Here is a 21,928-nt window from a genome sequence, read left to right as displayed (position 1 = left end):
CATGGAACTACCATGCAACACTCCTCCTTTTTCATAACAACAAAACAAACCGAACCCAAAATCCCAACACACCCCACACACTAATACTACTATAACCACTCTACTAGTTTTCAGACCCTTTATTAACCTGGGTTCAGCTAACACACAAAAACACCAGTGCGAGCCACTGGCACCACATGAAGCATTCTGCATGTGCGGGTGTGCACAACATCACATTGCCCACCAACTGGGCCATTTTAAGCAAGTCCATGTCTGCAGGCCCCCAGTCTTCATGGGGATGTCAATGATGATGTCCATCTTCCACACTTGTGGAGTTGCAGGAAAGCAGTCTGTGTCCTCGCCAATATTCACCAGAGTCAAAGAGGGCTGGCAAAGCCGCACCTGGGGAGGCCCAGGGGCCACATCGGCTAAGTCCACAGTCTGGAGGGCAACCTCGTGGCAGGGTGGTAGCGATGGCCAGCTGATTGCACTCCTCCGAGGCCGACACCACGGCACCTAGAAACGCCAGGGGACGCTGACAAGGGGCCACAAGTGATGGCGTCTATGCTGGTTTCGCCACCTGGCTTGGTTCAGAGAGTAAGGTGACACTGAGGGCGCACAAGCAGTCCTGATGGAGCCGCTAACCTCCCTGGGTCCTCCTGGTGACGACAAGAAACTCTGCAAGGATAGGACCGATGGGCCTGTGGGTCGTCCTCTCGTGTCTCCAAATTGATGTGCCATGTGGGCCGCGCCCTTATCATGGCCCTCAGTCATGTTGATGCGGGCCGCAGGGCACTATGCCTTCCTTCTCCTTCCTGCTATTGCTAGTTGGTAGGCCACTGCTCCCACCCACACCGCCCCCACTGTGCGCCTATACACTTTGTTTGGTCTTTTCCCTGTCCGCGGGCCCGAGTGGTCATTGGCCCGCACGGCTGGTCCGTCTCTCAGGTGGGTGGGGCAGCAGCGGCTCAAACGACTGATACCGTTTTCCGATTTTTAATTCTTTTGGCCCTGGTCTCTTGGGCCACGCCCCTTCCCTTTGTTGCCATTCGGACACGTCGCTGGGCTCTGCTGCCTTCTGCTTGTGCCTTGTGGGCCCAGCTGGACCTGGGCCCGCCTCATTTTCCTTCCTTTTTTTTTCTTTTATTGCAGTGAACTCCTCTGCTTTTCAGCTTCCCCAGCACACCTCATTGTTGTGGCCGCAGCTGCTTTATGTCTTCATGGGGGGGCACACCTACTTTGCGGGCCCTAATGGGGGGGCCCTCGTTGTGGTGGGGGTGGGGGCTTTGTCTCCCCCATCCGTGGCCACCGCCGCCCTTCCTTGTTCTCCTCACGGGGAGAGAGGAGGACGCAGTCACTGCAGCTGGCACTGCTTCCCTCCCACTGCGCCCGACGCGTGGGCATTCTCAATCCCCCGGGGGAAAGATTCCACCCTACTGGTGGTGGTGTGGGGCAGACTTCATCCTCATGCGGCCGCCGCCGCACACCTCAATGTCTGGCGGCAGCTGACGCTGCCACCAGTCTCTCCGCTCTGTTGCTGCAGCAGAGGCTGCCTCAATGGTGGGGAAGGGGCAACGCCTCCGCGTTTCAGCGCAGCCGCCAGCATGTTTCCTCTCCTCCCGGGGAAAAGGCTGCAGATCCACACTCCCTGGGGGCCGCCTCAGCTGTTTGGCAGCCCCAGCACACCTTCAGTGCTGCGGTCGATGCCACTCGTGCCTCAGGGCAGCCTCAGCTTTTCGGCGGCCCCACTTTCTCCAGCAGACTCCACCGCCCGCTCCCCATGTGGCATCCGCTGCTTGCTTCCTGCAGGAGGGGAAGGAGGGGCAGCTCCTCACCATACTGTCGGGATCACCCGCTTCCTCAGTGCGGCTCTCACGCTGCAGATATATGGGTTGGGGTCACCCCACCCGCTCCGGATCACCGGAGTGGCCCACATGGCCGGGGGCACCCAGGCCGGGATCACCAAAACAGCCATGGTCACATGGACTCCATACTCCTTGGGACGGCATTGCCCTGCAGGGGCACCATCCTTGTGCTGGGCCCCATCCTCGGGCCTACAGCATGCGGTGTGGCGCCAGCATGCCACAGGACATGAACGACACCGGAGCCTTTTGCTGGTCAGACTGACTAGCTGGAAACGGCCCGTCCGTTTTATTAGGTTGTTCACGTGGCTACTGCCACGTGACCCATTACAACATCCTGGGAGCTATCATGCTCCCAGGAGGGGTGCCATGCAACACTCTGGGAGGAAGCCTGCTGGAAACCTTTCTGGCATGGCAGAACCGTGGCCAAGAAAAAACAGACATCCAGGCTCTCAAAAATAGTGTAATATAGAAAAAATCCGACAAAAAACACACTGATTGGTTGCAAAAATGTTTTTTTTTTTTTTGCACAATTAAACCCCAAACTTGAATTTAAGGGAATACTAAATTAGTGTTGTTTGTATTGTCAAATTCAGGGTAATTAATTCTGGATACAATGCGGGTCATTCAGAGTTGATCTGCCAGACAGAAATGGCACCATCTCGGCCAGTGGAATGTGCTAGTCCGCTGAGTGAATTTGGAGTATAGCGACTTGATAGTGGTAACAGTGTCTGACTTGGCGTTGACCCCGCAGGAAAATAGCGAAACACACTTATCGCTGGTGAACTACACAAAAAAGTACCATTTCTATGACATCGTCGGTAAAAAGGAAAATGTACGCAGCGAAAATGACAACATTAAATACAATTCATTAACATCCTGTCAGTGAAATTGCCAACCAAGCACAATAAGTGGCAACAGTGGCTCAGGGATCCTAGGTAAACTCCAGACAGTGCCGGCTCCAGGTCTGCCAGCGCCTGTGCGTGTTTTTTTACTTTTCCCACCGCCTAATCCCCGGACCCATTCTCCTAACCCACGTCAAATCAGAAAATGACTGTGAACTGGCTGTACTGTGTTTAGGGCGGGGCCCGGCTCGGCGTGATTCTTGAATAGGCGTTGGCGCACACTCATCGGTCACTCACTGCCCTTTTTCTCCTGCGCCCCTGTGCCACCGCACCACTTGATCGCGCCTTGAGCCGGCTCTGACTCCAGACTTCAGGAAAGACGAAGCTCTCAGAGGAGGAACTTTCTATACTTCTAGATGAGGTCATCAAGGAGGCACACATCTGCTGTATGCAGCCAAGAGCCAATAAACTCCTGTGGCAAGAAGATACTACACTGGCATGACATGCGAAATAAGATTGCAGCCTTTGGTGTCCAGGCACAAACAGGGGAAGAAGCTCACAAGCACTGGAAGAGCAGGAGGTTCTGGTCCCTCGTCTCAAGTCCAGAGGCATTGCTGGGGGTGGGCTGAGGGGACTGTAGCCCCAGGTCTTTTGGTTGTAGACCCAGATAGGAGCTCAGGGTGTGGTCACAGGGTGGTCCATAGCTGGTCTATGGGGATCAGCATGAGGTGCATAGGTTAGCCTCAGCCTTTTATTTATGACACATCCCTCGTTCCTTAGCTGCCAACTTTGAGCTGCATGTGGGTTTCCCGCATTTGGGGATTTGAAATCGGAATGGCCGTGCATCCTGGGCTAGTGGTGGTGGCAGCCCCCAGCGGCTTTTCCACGGCTGTGCTGCTTATGTGAATTATTTGCTTATGTGAAGTAATTGTGGTGTTGGGGTCATGGGACCACCCTCTGAATTGTGACTATATGTTTTTTTAGGGCCGATACATGTTTGGGGTGACAGTTCTACCAATTGTGAACTTTAGAAGCTTATTTACCGATGGAAGTCTCAGTATCACCTCTGTTCCGGGACAGAATCCTAATGTCAGATTCCTTCTGCAAATTAGGTGGTTTGGAATTCTGGTGGTTTTGGAAAATACTGCCAAATGTATCATTACCGCCCAACTCTGAATGAACACGCAGCGCTAGTAGTACACAGACATTAGGGTTAAGAAGCAGTCAATTCCCCTCCACACTCAGGCACTGTTGTGGACACCATAAAGCACTGTACTACACCAACCACTTCCTGGGTTCTGGCATCACCTTTGCAGTTCAACCCTTTCCGCTCAGGTTCTGAGGCAAGGCCCATGGACACCACACCTGTACCAGATCACATCTCTTAACCTTAACTCTTAAACGTTGCCACTTGGTAGCGTTGATAAACTCATTATAACGTCTTCATTGATGGATTGGCATCTGCTAGCACTCAACGGTCTGCAACCTTTGGCTCTCCTGATGTTTTGAACTACAATTCCCATGATCCCTTACTATTGGCTTTGCTTACCAGGGTTGAATGGAGATGCGTTGCAAAACACTTCGAAAGGCACCGGCTCAGACTCCTGTTAACGTAAAGCCTACTGGTTTTTTCAAACTGTTAGACGCTCTAGCGAAATTTATTCTGCATTAAATCTAGTCCTGAAAAAGTCTATATTTCACAATATGTGGGATGCGTAAAAAGGAATCAGTAGTTTTTACAAAGGTTGTTACTGTCACACTGACATCCATACAGCAGGCACTCATGCACAGCGTAGACAGCGTACAGTCTAATGACAAACCGGAAGCTAAAGAGCAAAATGGCCACCTGTCAGTAACAGAATTCTGTGCATGAAGACACAAATGCAACACTAGTTAGCAGCTTCCATGCACTTTCCATTGAAGGTCAATGTCAATTAAGAGGTGAGGTAATATACTGTTGTCAATTGACACCTCTGACCTTATCAGCACAAAAGCAATAAGAGAAAATATAATTTTAATCCAGATGACTGCCCAGGAAAAATGTGTATGCATTACCTAAATGAAACCTCATCATAAAACTACATTCTCACAATGAAATATTCTGTCATATCTTCTGTGTTAGTAATACGACCTCACAATCTAGATGATAACTCATAAATATAAAGCAGCAATATTACTGATGGGCCATCCTGTGAGCTGGAGAGAATTATGAAATAGACAATCTCACTGTTACCATATAAACATACTAAAACATGCCGTGATTGGAGCTGAGGCGTGATGTTATGTCATCCAATATTTGCCTCTCAGCACCATGGTGCTCTTACAGTCTCTTACCTTGTCCGAAAGGTGGCCTAATGTGATTTGGTAGCCACCGCTAACAACTGGACCACGTATTCGGCAGCCCCCCTCACAGATATGAGTTGGGCTGAGCTGGGGAAGGTCTCCAGATGTAAAGAGGAGACTTTCAAAGATGGAGCTAAACCAATAACAGACTTGTGGAGCCTGCACAGCAGGCAATGATCAGGGTAGGGGGTTACACATTGAAGCCAAGGCCCTTTGCCCTATAGAAGGCAGGACTCGGGAAGAAGGATTGGGGCCTCAGAGACAGTGTATATCACTTTTGCCACTGTGGCTATCCTAGTATACTCATCATCTGCCGCCCACCAACTCTGCCAGATTTTGGGCACTGCTAGAATAGCTGTCAAGGAAAACTAAACAAGGGAGATGTCAGGATTCAACACTACTAATCCACAACTAGGGTTTGTGAATACATAACCTGGGAAGTACTCACTACATCGGTTACTCGTCAGATGTTAAGCTACAGAAACCCGAGTGTGAATCACTGAGAAATGTAAACTATAAGTAAGGGTCGTAGTCTGGGTCTATTTTGTAGAACTCAAATCAAGGTGCAGTCAAATAGGATGGTAGGTTCTCCTTGGGTCCCAAATCAAGCAACTCAACATAAAGCTCCTTCTGGAGGGAGGTTTAATAGTTTCAAAAGACCAGGCTCTCTCCCAGCAATCCTTGGGAAGTTTTCAGTCACTCAAAGTCTGGGGTCTTTTGAGTGTGTCCTGCACTTTATTAAATGGTGTCCGGTTATTCATTCTTTAGATAGACATGGGGGTTTCATGCACATCTCCGCTCTGCATCTTTTCCCAAACATGCATGTCTTAGTGATGTGCATGCATGTGCATGCTTTGGCCACCTCTTGTGCTAGGGGCTTTTCTTCCTCCAGGATTTTATCTAGGTCGCCATAAAGCTTAGACCCATACCAACGGCCCCAGTCCACGATAGAATGTAAGATCCTAATCGGAGTTCTAGGAAGCAACTGTGCAATCCTAATTTAAGTTCTCAGTAGAACCAAAGCAAAAGTACAAGAACTTCAAGCCCATGTCGAGCTCTTCGTTAAGGCACCATGAACGCAATGCAGAACTCCAACCCTGTCCAAGTGGCCAAGTCAGACCAGACAGTACAAAAATATGGTCACTAGAGCACACATGTCACTTTCAGAACATTGCCTCTGCCAAGAGCCCTCCTCAGAATTATCTTAGTGGTTAATCAAAGAATGCCTCAAACCGATATTACGATGGAATTGCGAGATTTCTACTTGACAATATAGCCAGTATCCACCAACCTCTTCAGACTAGATATTGTTCTCCTTTACCCAATCAAGCTCCCTTCCTCAACAGGTAATCTGCACCAAGACCTACTGTAAGCAGATCTGCTGCTTCTGAGCTGCTAAATGCACTTTTATGTATTTATTTATTTATTCATTTCATTTATAAAGCACACAAACAGTCAAGAGGCATCGAGGCGCTGTTACATGTACATGTAATTTGCGCTATGAGTGACATAAAAACATGCCAACTACAGCAGCAGATACAAGAGAAGTTACAGTTTAGGAAAACAGCTACGTTTTGTGCTTTTTTCGGAAAAAACCCAGTAAGATCTTTCTGCTCCGGGCACTTTGGGGGAGCAAATTCCATTGTTTGGCTGCTAGTTAGGGGAAGCAGGAGCCGCCGGCTTTCGTAGGTTTAGCTTTGGGAAGGAGTAGGCGGTCAGTATATGGTGTCCATGTGGGTCTTGTTGTGAGAACTTTGGTTATTTGTTGTGAGAGGTAGGGAGGGTGCTGTGTTGGATACACACGTGTGGGTGATGGACAATGTCTTGAAGGTGATGCAAACCTGGATGGGCAGCCAGTGAGCTTCTCTTCTTGACTTAAAGGTGTGTGCTCATAGGAGAATATTCAGGGCTGCTCCGACGGTGTTGTTTTGAATGTCTTGGAGTTTGTGGAGATTTTTGGAAGAGGTGCCTGAGAAGAAGACACTACTGTAATCAATCCTCAAGCCTATGATTGCTCGGGCAATAGTAAGGAAACTGTTTTTGGAGAGGAATGGTCTAGCAGCGTTTAGTACTTTGGTAGCCTAGGCAGCTGAAGAGGCAATCACCTTTACTTGACGGGACATGGTAAGAGAGGCATTGAGGTAGAGCTCAAGAGTTTTTACTGATGCGGAGACGGAGATAGAGATGTTTTATATATATTTTGCTGGTGATATCTAGCATAACCTTAGGATTCTTATCAAACCCATTCCCACCAGCTATCTTTTGCTTTGATGGATACACTATTTGGGATCTTCAAAATGTCTCTTTTCTCCTGCTAAGCCGGTGCAAACAACTTTGGCAACACCCCAAATCCCAGTGGGATTCTGATTCGGCTGTACTTTTAATGGATTCGGTTGACCGATTTCTGTTGAATTTGTGGTAATTCAGGATGATGAAATGATGCAGTAAACATTTAGTTGAAGAAGTCCTTTTCCTCCCAGTACGGGTTGAAAGCAAACAAAGTGTAACGTTAGTAAACTAAGGTCAGAAGTTCAGACCCCTTCCTGCAAGGGATACTGTCAGTTTCTTGAAAATATATATACAAACATTAACTCTTTGTTTATAGCTGGCAAAACATGTACTCTTAAAAAACAGAACTTAACCATGCCAAACGCGTCAAAAGGAATGCAGTTAAAAATGCACAGCTGGCATTTTTCATTGCATTACTTTGAGAAATGTGCTAGTCATCGTATTCCAAAAATAATCTTTATTTTGGATTAAATTAAAAATCCATAAAAGATACATCATACACAACCATAAGACACAAACTGGTATAAAAATGTGAGCATAAAACAATAATTCATTCATTTAACTAAAATCATTACCTAACTTTTCCCCCAGCCTAATGAGTAAAAACAACAGTTCATTTTGTAAAATTTTGTATTTATTTAAAACAGTCTAGCATTATGTAAATCCCAATGAGTGCCTTGACAATCATAAGGTGTTTAAACTCGGCTCAACTAGTTTCATCATTAGCGAAATAGTTTTGTGATGGGGCCCTAGGATTGGAACCGTCCTTGCTAAGCTCTGTTAATTGTTACGGTGTCTTTATTGTTTAAATGCAAGGTCACAGGATGTATTTAGAGGTGAAGCCCACACCTCCTTTGTTGTATGATCAGGGGTTATCCTGGATACCTCGCAGTTTGTTTACTTTTGCAAAAAGTAGATTTTCCACACCGTTTATCGTTTGGTGATAAGTGCAATTTTTAATCATCAACTTGTTTATTGTGTGGGCTCATGGTCCCAGTTAAGGTCAGGCAAAACGTGTTTCGACCACGTGGGTCTTTATCAAGGCTAGTGGTGATGGTTTCAAAACCCTAATGGGGTCCTGTGATGATGTTCGCGGTCAGTCCCGTGAGTGACAGCTGGGCTCCTCAATAGGCCCTGTTCATCAAAGTCTTGTGGCGTAGTTGCGTCCTCAGTCCGTTGACCAAAAGTTTACTGCATCATTTAATCATCATGAATGATCATACACTCAACAGAGATCAGTCAACCGAACATCATCACAGGACCCCATTAGGGGCATGAAACCATCACCACTAGCCTTGATGAAGACCTAGCGGTCGACCTTAACTGGACCATTAGCCCACACAATAAACAATAAACGATTTGATGATTCAAAATTGCACTTATCACCAAATGCTTAACAGTGTGGAAAACCCACTTTTTGAAAAAGTAAACTGTGAGATATCGAGGATAACCCCTGATTATAGTTTCATCATTACTTCCTACAATTGTATCTAGACTTTGTCCCCTTTCTCGTGTTCGCCAGGCTTTTCTTATGTATAGGGATTTATTCCAGGCTATGGTTTGCGAGGCTGCTTTCAACAAATAGTAGAGTGGTGGCCTATACTGGGTAAAACCTCTTCCTATAAACAGCGGTAGCAAATGCTTTTTCCTTATGCCACAATATGCTGGAGAAAAGAATTGGAAATGTAATACATGGGGCATTTGGATTCATATTCCCAGCCCGATCTCCGGCTTCAAACCTCAGCCAAATCTAAGCACCCAAAATGCACCTTTGTGATAGGTACCCTTTGGTACTTCCAGTTTGACCATAAAAGATGTTCCTTAATGTTATTTGACGATATTCTCATCAGTTCTCCATGTGTTGGTTTCAGAAGCCTTTGGCCTCATTTGCCCACTCTATTAATGTCTTCGTTAGGAGACCGTACCTACAATTTTCCAATAATTAGGCTTTAATAGTCACACTACTGGCATTCACTTTCCCGAGCATTTACTTTACATGTTCCGGCCATCCAATTGTATTGGCACCTTTTTCTCCCAGTAAATCCTTTAACTATTTCTATGTAAGCCCAGCTTTTGGGTTAGACCATACATGCAACCATAACCTACAAGGCATCAATGCCAGTAGATCTTAGAAAAAGACTAAGCCTATCTCTTTCTGTGAAGCAAAATGTGGCTCTGACATGGGTAAGCCCAACACAGATTTCACAAATCGATTTCCTCTTTTTGCAACACGCTTTAATATCCATATCCCCAGATCGCAGCACCATATTTGATTGTCCCTATAAAGCGATCATTATAGATTTTTTCCACAATACAAAGTGGTTGCTGCTTGTGCTGCTTCCTAAATATATACATGCCACCAATTGATATTTTAATCACTGGGACCTGTACATGTGAGTGCTAATTAAACTTCTCATTAAATTGCATCTCGAGATAATCAAATTGGGTCACTCTTGGGATCACTATCCCGCCACACCATATTTGTGGGAACTTACATGCTCTTTACTTCCCTAAACACACCATTACTGCTGATTTGGTAGTGTTAACGTGCAGGTTCAAATCTCTCATATAGGTGGGAAATATGTTTACCAGAATCTGCGATGTACTAGGGGTCTGTACACTAAGTACTGTATCATCAGCATAAATTTGTGCTGGTGTAGAGGAGCATCCAAACACCTCTGCAAGAAGTCCGTAAATTGCTACATGGGCAACGCCAGTAATGGTACCTATACCACGAAAAGCATTTGAGATAAAGTATTCACTGAGAAAACCCTACGTGATATATCCTCGAAGAGATGGCGGTCTCCTGAGGGAGATCCCTGAAGAAGTGTAAAGATGTCAAAAGGAAAGTTTGGTGACATCACAAGAGGAGATGAGAGGGACCCACGGAGATGGATGACAAAGGAAGAGAATGCACAAACGATATAGAATCTGATGGCGAAGTAAAGAATCGAGAAGACTTTCATGTGCAGAATGAAGATTGCACGTGTCAAGAAGCAATGCAGAAAATGCAAGTAGTTTTATATTGCAAGTAGACTAAGTAATCATAAAGGCTGGCTATATGTGGTGAATAGACTGCAGGCAGTGCCACCATTATATATATGTGTGTGGAGAGTCTGGACATTCGATGCCACGATTTTAGTAAGCTCGGCCCATGGAGAAAGGAGGATTGAGAGCTCTGTGTGTGTTGCATTAAAGAATAAGACAAAGCTCGAAGATGGTCCAAAGATGGACTGCTTGGCCTGGTGTTAAAGGCTAAGAGCAGCCAAAACTGGTTATCAGTCCTTGAAGAACAGTGAATGTGAGACGCAGAGGCATCCCTTGTTAAGTTGCAAGAAGAGAAAGTTTCTTCATTCAGGACAATTAGATGATATAAAATAGGCTGATTTGCGGTCTCTGATCATGTGAGGTCAAGAAGAAAATAGATGTGGGCATGCAAGCCTGAACCTTGATAAAAACATGCTCACACTCCCTTATATTCTCAGAGACGAGAAGCTACTACAAGGCCAAGTACAAAGACAATCTGAATGGCACCCGGCATGATTGATGAGGGATGATGGCCTAATTGGATGGGGAGGTACGGTCAAGTCGACCCACCAGCACCTGGGGTAGAAGCGTATGTGCTGCTAGAGAATCTAATGTTCCAGAAGGTTACACGCATGACAATCAATTGTAGAAGGCCATATAAGCTTATTTTTTTGCTGCAACACACACACACAGCTATCAATCCTCCTTTCTCCACAGGTCAAGCTTAATAAAATCGTGGCATCGAATGTCCAAATTATACACACACATGCATATATAATGGCAGCACCACCTGCAGTCAATTCATTACGGCATCTTTATAGTTATAAAAACAACTTGCATTTTCTACAGTGCTTCTTCACGCGTGAAATCTTCATTCCGCACATGAAAGTCTTCTCGATTCTTTACTTTACCATCAGATTCTTTATCGTCTATGCATTCTTTTCCTTTGTTATCCTTCTCTGTGCGTCATTCTGATCTCTTGTGATGTCACCAACCTTTTCTTTTGACATCTTCACACTTCGTCAGGGATCTCCCTCAGGAGATCATCCTCTCTTTGTGGATGCATCACGCAGGGTTTTCTCAGTGGATACTTTATCTCAAAGACTCTTTGTGGTATAGGTACCATTACTGGTGTTGCACATGTTGCAATTTCCGGTTTCCAGCATAGAGGCAGAATAGGGGTGGACTTCCTGCAGAAGCGTTTTGCTGCTCCTCTACATTCCCCCCACTGGTTGATTTATCGACCACACCTTCACCAGTCTCTACATCTTGGAATTCTTTCTTTAAAAAGTGCTTCTTTGGAGTCCAGATTTTCACTACGCCATTCAGTGATCCTGCTTATTTTACATGTTTGTCAACACTCCGGGTCATACGGCTGCATTGTTCAATCGGATTACAGTAGATCCATCGTCCCACATACTTCCTGTGATTTCTTGGGTGCAGGAACATTGTTCCCTCTGGTGCTAATATGCTGGCCTCTATATATTTTCTGATTTCTTCATGTGTCAACTCTTTGGGTCCAAACCCTGGTTCAAAATCGATCATGGTCTTCATTCCTACTGCCTTCTTTGCTGTCTTCTTGCACTGTGATATTATTATCCTGATCACACAGGATCCAAACATCACCATCACCAATATTGCTCCCATGAACATGAAGATATTCGCCACACATTGTACATATAGATGTGAACCAGCTCTCATCTGCAGTATCTTCTGTCTCATCTTCCATCAACGTTATGGCCTCTGTCAAGGTCCCATTCTCGTCATCATGAGAAGGTATGAACGTGCAACATGATTCTCTGATTGTGACGCAAAAACCTACATCCATTGCTGTGATCATATCAAGGACATATCTGTTCTGGAGGGTCATCAGCCTTATGGCCCTCAATTCCTCCTTGATCGCATTGAATAGCTTTATAGTAGTGTTGATCATCTGCAGAAGCTCCCATCTGGTAATCTCTAACCATTTCGCTTTGGCCATCATCTGGCTCCCTGGCATGAAGATAGGTATGAAGATCGAAGCAGTCTTGCTGAATCGCCTATGCTCATACGCATTGGCATCAAAGGCTTCTATTGAATAAGCAGAGAAGTAACTCTTCCTTCTAGTTTGATTGAGGAATTCAAGTGATCTTCTCCTCCTCAAATGGGCATCTGCTTTTGGAAACTCTCCAATGTTCAGGTCGCTTTGGGGAATCTCTAATGCTGGAACATGAACAAGCACTGTGGAACACATCCCTCCCCAATCCTTGGGCAGCTCCATGTAGGCTGTGGACCCACAGGCCCAGTGGTAATCCATTAGAACTACTGTCCCATCCTTCATGCCTGGTACGTCAAATATTCGGCCACACTGATGATTTACTCCAACTTTTCTCGTACCAATATTTCTGAAACACAGAGCGGCACTGGCCAGAGGTACTATCTGCAATACGCCTCAGTTATCATCGACCCATGTCAGCAACTTGACAATTTTCGCCAGTGGTGCTTGTATTCATTCTCTGCAGTATCTATAACTGGCTCATAATTTCCTGTAAGTGCTGCTGCTTGGCACACAATCAGGCCTTCCGCCCATCCTTCCGGAGTCCGCACTGTTCCTTTGATTTGAAATTGACCTCTTTCTCCGTATTCTTCTTTATTCTTGCCTTGGCAATCAAGAATCTTGTTTTCTTCTCTTCTGATTCCAGCTTCATTTTTTCCAGGCTGTTCATATCTTATCACTAGATTCTGGGTTTCTGACATTTCTCTTGTCTTCAAGTCTTGCACATAATTATCTTCTCTTGGCGATGTCTTCTCAGTCACCCATTTCAAGGATGCTGTTCGACCCTGGCACTGTCCTCGTGTCTGGCAGAGTATGATATGCTTTACGCAATATGATTTTTTACACTGGCAACTCTGTAGCTATGAATAGCTTGGAGGTCCCTATAGCATATGGTATGAGAGCACAGACATAGCAACTCTCCTTGGAGGTTCTCTCTCCCACCTTTTTCATGTGCTGATACCACGTGTTATTACCAAAGTGTGCTTTAGTGTCTAAATATGTATTAATCCCATTATCATCTTCCTCTGTACTTCTCCTGTGTCTCTCCAACATAATGCAGCCCACGGAAACAGCTTTAAAGCAGCTTTGCTATGAGAAGAACGCACTCGAGACCTAGCTTTCTAGCTGCTACATTAGTAACAGCGGAAACAGTTACTGAATCAGTTATAAGCACTGCATAGGCCTAGGACCTGAAGTACTGGCTCCAGAACTCCCTGACACTCTGGAGTGTTAAGAAACCACACTTACCACCCGGAAGGATGGTTGGTGAGAAACTCTACTCATGCTGTCGTTATCGTCATCTTCCACTACCCCTCCTGGGTGCTCTTTGTCTTTCGGGTACACCTAGACTAGTCTGTACCCTGGGATCTCCTCCCCAGCCACCATTGCTTCCACCCAAGCTTGAAGGATTGACAGCAACTTGGGTTTATTAATCCTGGTGCTTTGGGGAAGTCCCTCTCTTGACATAGGATGCGCAGGACATCCTTGTTCATGCCTTTCACATCCAAGATGTCAAGATCCATGATTATTAACACATACCTACCACTATCTAAACATTGCCTGCAACAGTACTTTTATCGTTGGGTGATTAAGCTGTGCACAAGGCTCTAACTAGATCTGCCATCTGCCATCAATGTGACGAACCAACTTGCGGGGTACCAGTGGCCCAGGGTTCAATATTGGTTTCTAAACCATCAATCAGCCCACACCTCTAACACATCAGATGGAATCTGAACAGATTGGAATAACAAGCAAATTATAAACCTCCTTGTCCAATTTTGGTAATGTGGATGGAACATCAGGCTTACCACACTGACTCTGTCCTTGCTATTCTTCACCTTCACCAACACCCAGGATATCATTGCCCCTGTTATGAGGATCCGAATGAAGTCTGCCTCCAAGCACAACACCTGGCATGACTCCGACCAAGCCTCTCTGAAACTCAAGTGCAGAGTGGCTGAGTGGTAGTGGTGGTTATCGGGCACATCCTCTGACAAACTGGCCTGTTGCCTGCTCCTAAGACAATACAGACTCTCCATTTGCTCAAAGAAGAGGGCTCACATCCATGCCTGCATCTCTGGGGCTTCTAACAACACTGACAAACTGTTTAAAATCTGCAAGGAATTTGCCAATCCTTCTGCAGTCTCCACATCTCCCCCACTTTCCCTGACCCTCTGTACCTCTTTGGCCTCCCACTTCCTTACCAAAGCTCAGGACATTCTGTCCTCACTCTCCTCTACCCCCTTCCTTCCCTCCTCCCCAGCTCGCAGGCCTCCCCTGACTCCTATCTTGCCTTCCCTATTGCTCTCCTCCTTCTTTCCCATTACACCCTTTGAGGTCTCTAGACTAGACCACTCTAAGAAAGTCTCTTCCAAACAGGTGCTTCCCTGCTCCTCCACAACTTTCAAGGACACCATTGCATCCCTTGTGCCTTCCCTAGCTGATTTGTAACCACTCCTTTGCCAACGGCTCCTGCCTTCTACCATTCAAAAAATGATTCCCTTTTGCATCCCCTACTTAAGAAGCCATCTTCTGACCCCTCCTGTCCTGCCACCCTATCTCAATTACCCACTTCTAGGGCACACTCCTGGAGAAGCTGTCCATCTCCCAACTGATCAAACATACTGAATCTGTGAGCTGTCTACACGACCACCCGTCTGGCTTCAGAGCATCCAGAGGCACATACACTGCTCTACTCACCACCCATGATGACCTGCTCTCTAATCATTACTCTAACTCTCCTTCCGTTCTTATCCTCCTGGATATTTCCTCTGCCTTTGACACGGTTAATCATGCCAACCTGACAAATCAACAGGCACTGGACTGGTTGACCTCTTTCCTCTCCAACCGACCTTCCCATTGTCAACTGGACCCTTTTCTCTCTGCTATAACATTCTCCACCTGCAGCATCCCTCAAGGCTATAGCCTCTCACTGTGGCTCTTCAACTACTACCTTGCACCTTTGCCCTACTTGATCTCTTCCTTCTCTACTCACTTACAGTGTTATGCAGAAGACACACAGCTTTCCTTCAAGCTTCCCTCCTCTTCCTCCTCTCTCATCCCTGTCTGGCTGACTGCTATTCTGCTATTCAGTCACGGTGCACTGCCAATGATCTCTGCCTTAATGCCAGTAAGACTGAGATCCTTTTCATTGGGGCTCTAGCTCCCACCTTCCTTCATTCCCTTTGACCATCCTTTAGGGGTCCACTCCCCTCACACTCCTGTGAGGCAAAAAACCTTTGTGTCATCTTTGAATCCTCTCTCTCCTTCTCTCCTCACATTGCAGACCTGTAGAGGAGGTCCCAGGCATGGCCTGCACCCCTATCTCCAATTTTGAGGTACAAGGAGCATACTCGCCAAGGTATGTGACGTATGAGGAGCAAATAAACCAACAGAGAGCCGCGCTAGATCTCGGCCCAGTGTACATCAGAGGAGCCGTACCGGTTGAAGCGCCCATAACCAGACAGCCATGGGCTGCACGATACGCTCTTAGGCAATCATACCAGCAGCTGAGACGAAATGAAGAGTACCTACAGATGGTCAACGAAGAGACCCAACGAGCCTTAATGGATGGCCAGTGGAAATGACACAAGGGCCTGGACAGACTCGCAAATGAACGAAAATGGCTATCAAGGATAGCACACCAGTGCGAGCAGCTATGAAAATAGATGTAATGGACACAGGAAAGAGACAATGTTAAAACGTAAGGAAACATTGCTATGAGACAAGATGGAAGTTATAAACAAGTTAACGCATGTAAATAGGCCTGGAACGCAAGAAGCTAAGAAAACAATACTGCTTGCAATGCTTATTAGAAGAATAGAGCGGCAAGCGCCAACAAGATATATACCTCAATAAGGCACATTATACAAGTGCGACTCCATTTTGTTAAGCAGACGTATGCCCAGGCGGCCAGAGGCCTACTAGGCCAGGTTTCATATTCCAGCTGAAGCCAGAAAGAAGAGCGGAATCGAAACTCAACAAGGAGCAGCTCATGCCTGGGAATTCAAGGTCAACCCAGGGAAAGGAGGGAGCAGCAACGCTAGAGAATCAAAACTTCAGAGCATACCAGCCTTCCCCATGAAGGTCAAGATAAGGTGGGCCCAGGCAGGTGGCGAGGCTAAAGAAGAATCAAATACATGAAAAGCTAGAAACTGAAGCAGATTCACGGTGAACAGACATGTGACCAGTCAGGCGCGAAGAATTACCAACCTCTGATGTCAGCCAGATCCAAGGGTGCCATAAATTCTCCAGATAAGAGGCTACAGCTTCGAAGGCCATGCCCAGCCAACTAATTGACACAAAGCTCAAAACCTCTGATTGATGGAAGGGAGGCAGGGTGAATCTTGGGACAGTAGGCACCTGGATGTCCAGTCTGCATGCTGCTTATTAAAATAGAGATTTACGTCTAGGGGTGTAACCTGCCCAATCACAATGGGCCAAGTTATCTAGGGTCCTATAGATAGTAGAACCAATGGGACGTCGTAGTTGTAGTGACGTCTATCACACGTGATGTAGTGGGTGGGCGTAGACGCCCACCCGATAAGAGTAATCCAATCTGCATGCCCTATTATCATATACAGATATAACACCTATACTTATGTTACCTTTCCTAACCAATTATATTGCATGACGAATTTGTATAGGTGGACATCAGTGATGACGAATTTTATGTATGAAAGTGCTGTTCAACTGAAGCTCGAGGAAGTTGGAGCGAGACAAGGTGATCGCCACAAAGCTGATTTCTAATTGTTTCCCTGTTTGATGTACTTATCATTAAACAGACTTCCCTTTGCCAAACTACTGAGTCCTCATTATTAAGACGTGTTGGAGTAAGTGAATCCTGCACCCCCATTCCTCACGTGGTGCAGCTATCTTGTCTTACAGGTACTAGAGGGTGAGCACTGACCTATGGGCTAGTGGAAACACCACCCTCCTGTACAGACCTTGCCAAGAAGGCCCACTATCAGCTGCACCTCCTCTGTGGTATTCTCCATTTCCTCACCTTCACCCAGAAACTCAATGTCTCCAGAGCTCTGGTCTTCTCTAGGCTTAACTACTGTAACAGCCTCTTCCTCAATCTTCCATCATCCTCCCTTCGTCCTTTCGACTAATCCAGAGTAGGATTGTGAGAGTTATCCTTGGCCTCATGCCCAGGTACTGCACCTCTGCAGTCCTCATTTCTCTCTACTGGCTCCCATCCACAGGGCTTTCTTGGGCCTGGGACCCCGCTAAATCCAACTCTCTCTCCCTAAATACCTTTCTGGTAGAGGCCTTTGGTCTGCTATCTCCAACTCTTTGCAAAACAGATGCTTCTCCCAGCAAATAGCGGTGGGGTAGATCTCTCTCCTCTGAAGGAGCCTTCCTTTGGTGAGCCGGCACTCCCTAATTCCGCAAGCTTCTCAAGATCCTCATTTCATCCTCCTCCTTCACTCTCCCCCTCCCCTGTTAACACCTTCTGCTGCCTCAGTGACTGGCTTCCTGGTTTCCTATGAGTAATACAGGGCCTGAGGCTCCGCTCCCAGTCCACTCCCCCTTCTCTGCACTTACCGGCATTCCCTGGAACTTGTCATCTGCCTCCACTTAGCACTTGCACCAAGCCTCACCCTTTTCCCCTCCCAATTTAGCACTTTGTTTTTTTCCACGACCGGCTCTTCAAAATCCCCCCAACCCTCTGCACCTCTTGTTCTGCACTTGCACGATCCGAATGTCACAAGGCCTACTAGGACCGTTAGTGTCTATTTCTCCCTTATCCCTGTATCCCCCATTTTTGTATTGTGGCACCTTGAAACACCATTTGTGGCATAGGCGCCTTACAAATGTCTAATAAATAAAGCAAAATCTCTGAAAGGTCATGGATTGTTGGTTAGTTGCAACAAATCAAAAATACAATTATTACCCAATAGTAAAAGGTATGTCCAGTCAACGTTGTATTAAAAATATCGACTTTATTAATCCCAATCGACAGTTTAACAACACTAGGAAATGCAACCAACCCTATAAAGGGATGCAGAGGACAGACAGTTTAAAAGTAGGGAAAGGGATGCATTCTGGATACTAATAGGAGGGGAGTCGATATGGCTAGAAACCACAACAAGTTCTAAAGGTTTCTGGCTTTAGTATAGGGGATATCACCACAATGTAACTTGTTCAATAGATGTTCTTGGTGCTCAACAGGGGCGAGCTGTGCGTATAAAGCGGCACAACGGTTCTGCATGCAAAGCTGGATGAACCGCTGTGCTGGCCTACACGGTGGTTCCTGGTCAGTAGTCATTGTAACAGTGCTCCTCAGTGCTTCTGAAGCACTGGTCGAGATGTTGCAGATGTTTTTAAGAGACAGCCAGTTGACATCGGTCAGCGTTGCTGTCGGTTGTGGATCGAGAAACTCGACTGGCTCGAAAATGTCCTTCAAGGCAGACAATGGTGGATGTCACTTCTCCCAGCTTTTTTTATGGGCTTGTGTCGTCCTTTAAGCCGAGGAGTGTGTTGCAGGCCTCTGCCTTCTCCTTGGTTGTAGGTTCAGAGACCTTCTGGCACTTCCTATCCAGGATGCTTGCTGCAGAGCCTAACAGGGCACACTGTGTGCTGACTGGGTACCGGATCTGGAGTGGCTGGAGGATCCTCTGAGTTCTGTATCTCCCTCTGTTCCCTTGGAAATGTTATGGGGAGGGATGTTGCTTCCCTCTTTAGATATCCTGGCCTTTCCCCATTGGTGGAAGATGTAAGGCAGACTGTACCTTCATCCAGGCTCCAAGGATGAGCTATTCTTAATTACTTCAATTGAAGTCTTCAGATGTTCTGCCAAAAGAGGAGCTTAGTCCTCTTTTAAAGCCAAATGGGCCTCAGTGATTGGTGTATACTAAGCCTACCTTAATGCACCAAGCCTGGAGACCCTACCAACAATCTCCTGTACATGAGGTCATAACCAGAGTGCTTTGCAACAAGAACGGTAAAGGTGTGCCCCAGAACTAAAATGGCAGAATCCTTCTTTCAATAGAAACAGCTTTGAGCTCATTCCCTTGTTACAATAAGTCCTTCTCATCTTCTTGTCTATTGTTTTCAAAGAGTATCTTTGTTTAATGGTTCTCCCTCTGTGGTCCATGTTAAAGCAGCAGGTCTCCATTGAAGCTGCAGCGAGACCAGGCTCTCTGGCTCTTTTAAATGACATTCTCATACCTTATGAATGGGGTACCCCTAGCATGGTGATCTACTATAAACAACAGTCACAGACATGACCGTTCACTGTCATTGGTACTGAGGGCGGGAGCTGGCTTCAGATTGACACAGTTACATATGAAAGGTTGCTTAGTTTCCTGTCTCCTTTGTTAACCTCTGCAGACAGGTCCCATATGGGACTGTTTTTTAAAGTACTGTCATTGCTATGTTATCTACTGCCACCAGCTGCAGGGCCTAACCACAGAGCAGAGTGGATCCATGGAGACTTTGTTAATTAATCAGACTGGCCATGGCTGGGGGAAGGATGCCCCCTGTCCTGTAGATGACATTGTGTACTACTGGTTGTCACATTCCAACTAAAAAAGACAGGGTGGACTGTGCCTGCAGTCTCTGCAGGCTGTGTCCACCAAGAGTGCACAGGTCTATACATTTGTCGTGATGTGAGCATAGGAATATTTGTGTGAATTAGCCCCACACATGTTCTTGATGTTGGTATACCATCATTTAATTTAATTAAACATTTTAAAAAAGCCCAGGCAAGCGCATTCCCACCAGGTGGATGGTCGAATTCCTCACAATACGACAATCTCTTTCTTTCTCTCTCTCTCCCCCCTCCCCCCTTTCTCTTACTTTCTCTCTCCTCTCGGTGCTCTCTTTCACTGACTCTTTGTGTCTCTGTCTCACTCTGGGTCTGTATTCCTATGTGGGTGAGAGTCACGTGATCATATGTAGGTTGACTAATTCCAGCATTAGTTGACAGCTGAATGTCTACAGGGGGAAAAACGGATATCTTGGGGGCAGGGTGGGGGCGAGAGCCTTAGTTTTTTTGTGTGGGTGCAAAATCAGCCCCAAACAAACAAATAAGGACACTATTTTATTGTACTAATGTTCTGTCTCACACCATCGCTGTCTGCGTGGGTGAGAGTCGTGTGGTCACATGCATGTTGGCTAGAGCTACCCAGCTTTTGCTGACTGCTAATTAGAAGATGTTGTTTTACATGTAATTGAACAAACATTGTAAGCCTGTTCTTTTTGATATTTTACAATGTATTTTTAGGATATTCATTTCCAGTATATAGTGTAATCAATATAAGACCATTGTATTTGACTTGTCTTACTGAGCAAAGCACATTAAGGAATCCTAGAATAAGCATATAAGCTAATTTCTGATAGGAAATTATCGTTCCATGATGGACAGCCTGGTACACTCCTATTGTGCCCTTATGAGAAATGGCAAGGAAACAAATAGACTGACTGCTTGCAAATAATTACACAGCATTTTGTAAGAATCACCACAGATCTATATTTTACAAATGAGGCTGTGATAAAAGGTGTATATGCTTAAATTGGTAAGTCTTGCGCTCATTGCATTTTTGTCAACACTCACCCCAACAATACAATCTTTGCATTATTGAAGCAAATGTAATGATTTGGACTGCCAATGTTATGATATACAACAGAATGCATTTGTACTATTTCACTGTAAAACATCAGCATGCCTTCATGCATCATGTCACTTTTTTATTTGATGATGAAAGTAGTGAAGCTAAAGTGCAAGCTGAATGGTTGTATTACTCCTGCAATCTAAGTATATATACATTATTCACTACAACAAAAAATCGAAAATTCATTTTGCTCTAGTTGTGATGTTTGGACAGCCACTTCACATTACATAAACAATGTGTTCTTTTTTGTGTATTATTTATTTATACAGCGCTTATACACAGGAGTGCTTTAAAGCGCTTCAAGGCGGGAAGGTAACAAGGGAATACAGTAATCATTCTTAGACCTTGAAGAATCCAAATGATCTAAACATAAAAACAAGCACACTATGCCTGACGAAATTTCTCGTAGTGAAAGTGCATCCGTTGAGACCAAGCTTGGGAGGGGGGATGGAAAATGGTGGGAGGGGTTGTTGTATGTGGGTGAATATTGAGTAATGGGGTTTGCCCTGCATTTAATGCTTGCTTGATAGGGAAATTAGCAAAAAGGTTCAGGGATAGTGACTTAAGAACACCAAGGGGTCAAACGTGGGTATGGAAGGTAGAGTAGTGAAAGGAGAAGAAATCCATGGGTTGGTGCGTCATAAGGTGTTGACAAGTATCATAGCTGATAACCAAATTGAGACATCGAACCCCGAATGACTTCTCAGTTTGCAATAGTGATCTTGAAAGTGGCTGGAGGTCTCTTTGCAGCAGTCAAGTCTTTAGCGATTTCGGGAAGGACAATTGGTCCAATGCACATCTTAGATCAAGACGACACTCGTTACATAACTCAGGACTGGCAGTGCTGATTGTTTTCCCTCGGCTTATCTTTCTCTGATATTTATAAGGGTATTGATTGCAGACATAGCTTCCAGAAGCAACAGGGCA

Source organism: Ambystoma mexicanum, chromosome 3q (genome assembly GCF_040938575.1).
Source record: "Ambystoma mexicanum isolate Mex_15411 chromosome 3q, UKY_AmexF1_1, whole genome shotgun sequence".
Classification (NCBI taxonomy): Eukaryota; Metazoa; Chordata; class Amphibia; order Caudata; family Ambystomatidae; genus Ambystoma; species Ambystoma mexicanum.
The sequence above is the reverse complement of the archived record's forward strand: the minus strand, read 5'-3'. Positions refer to the sequence as shown.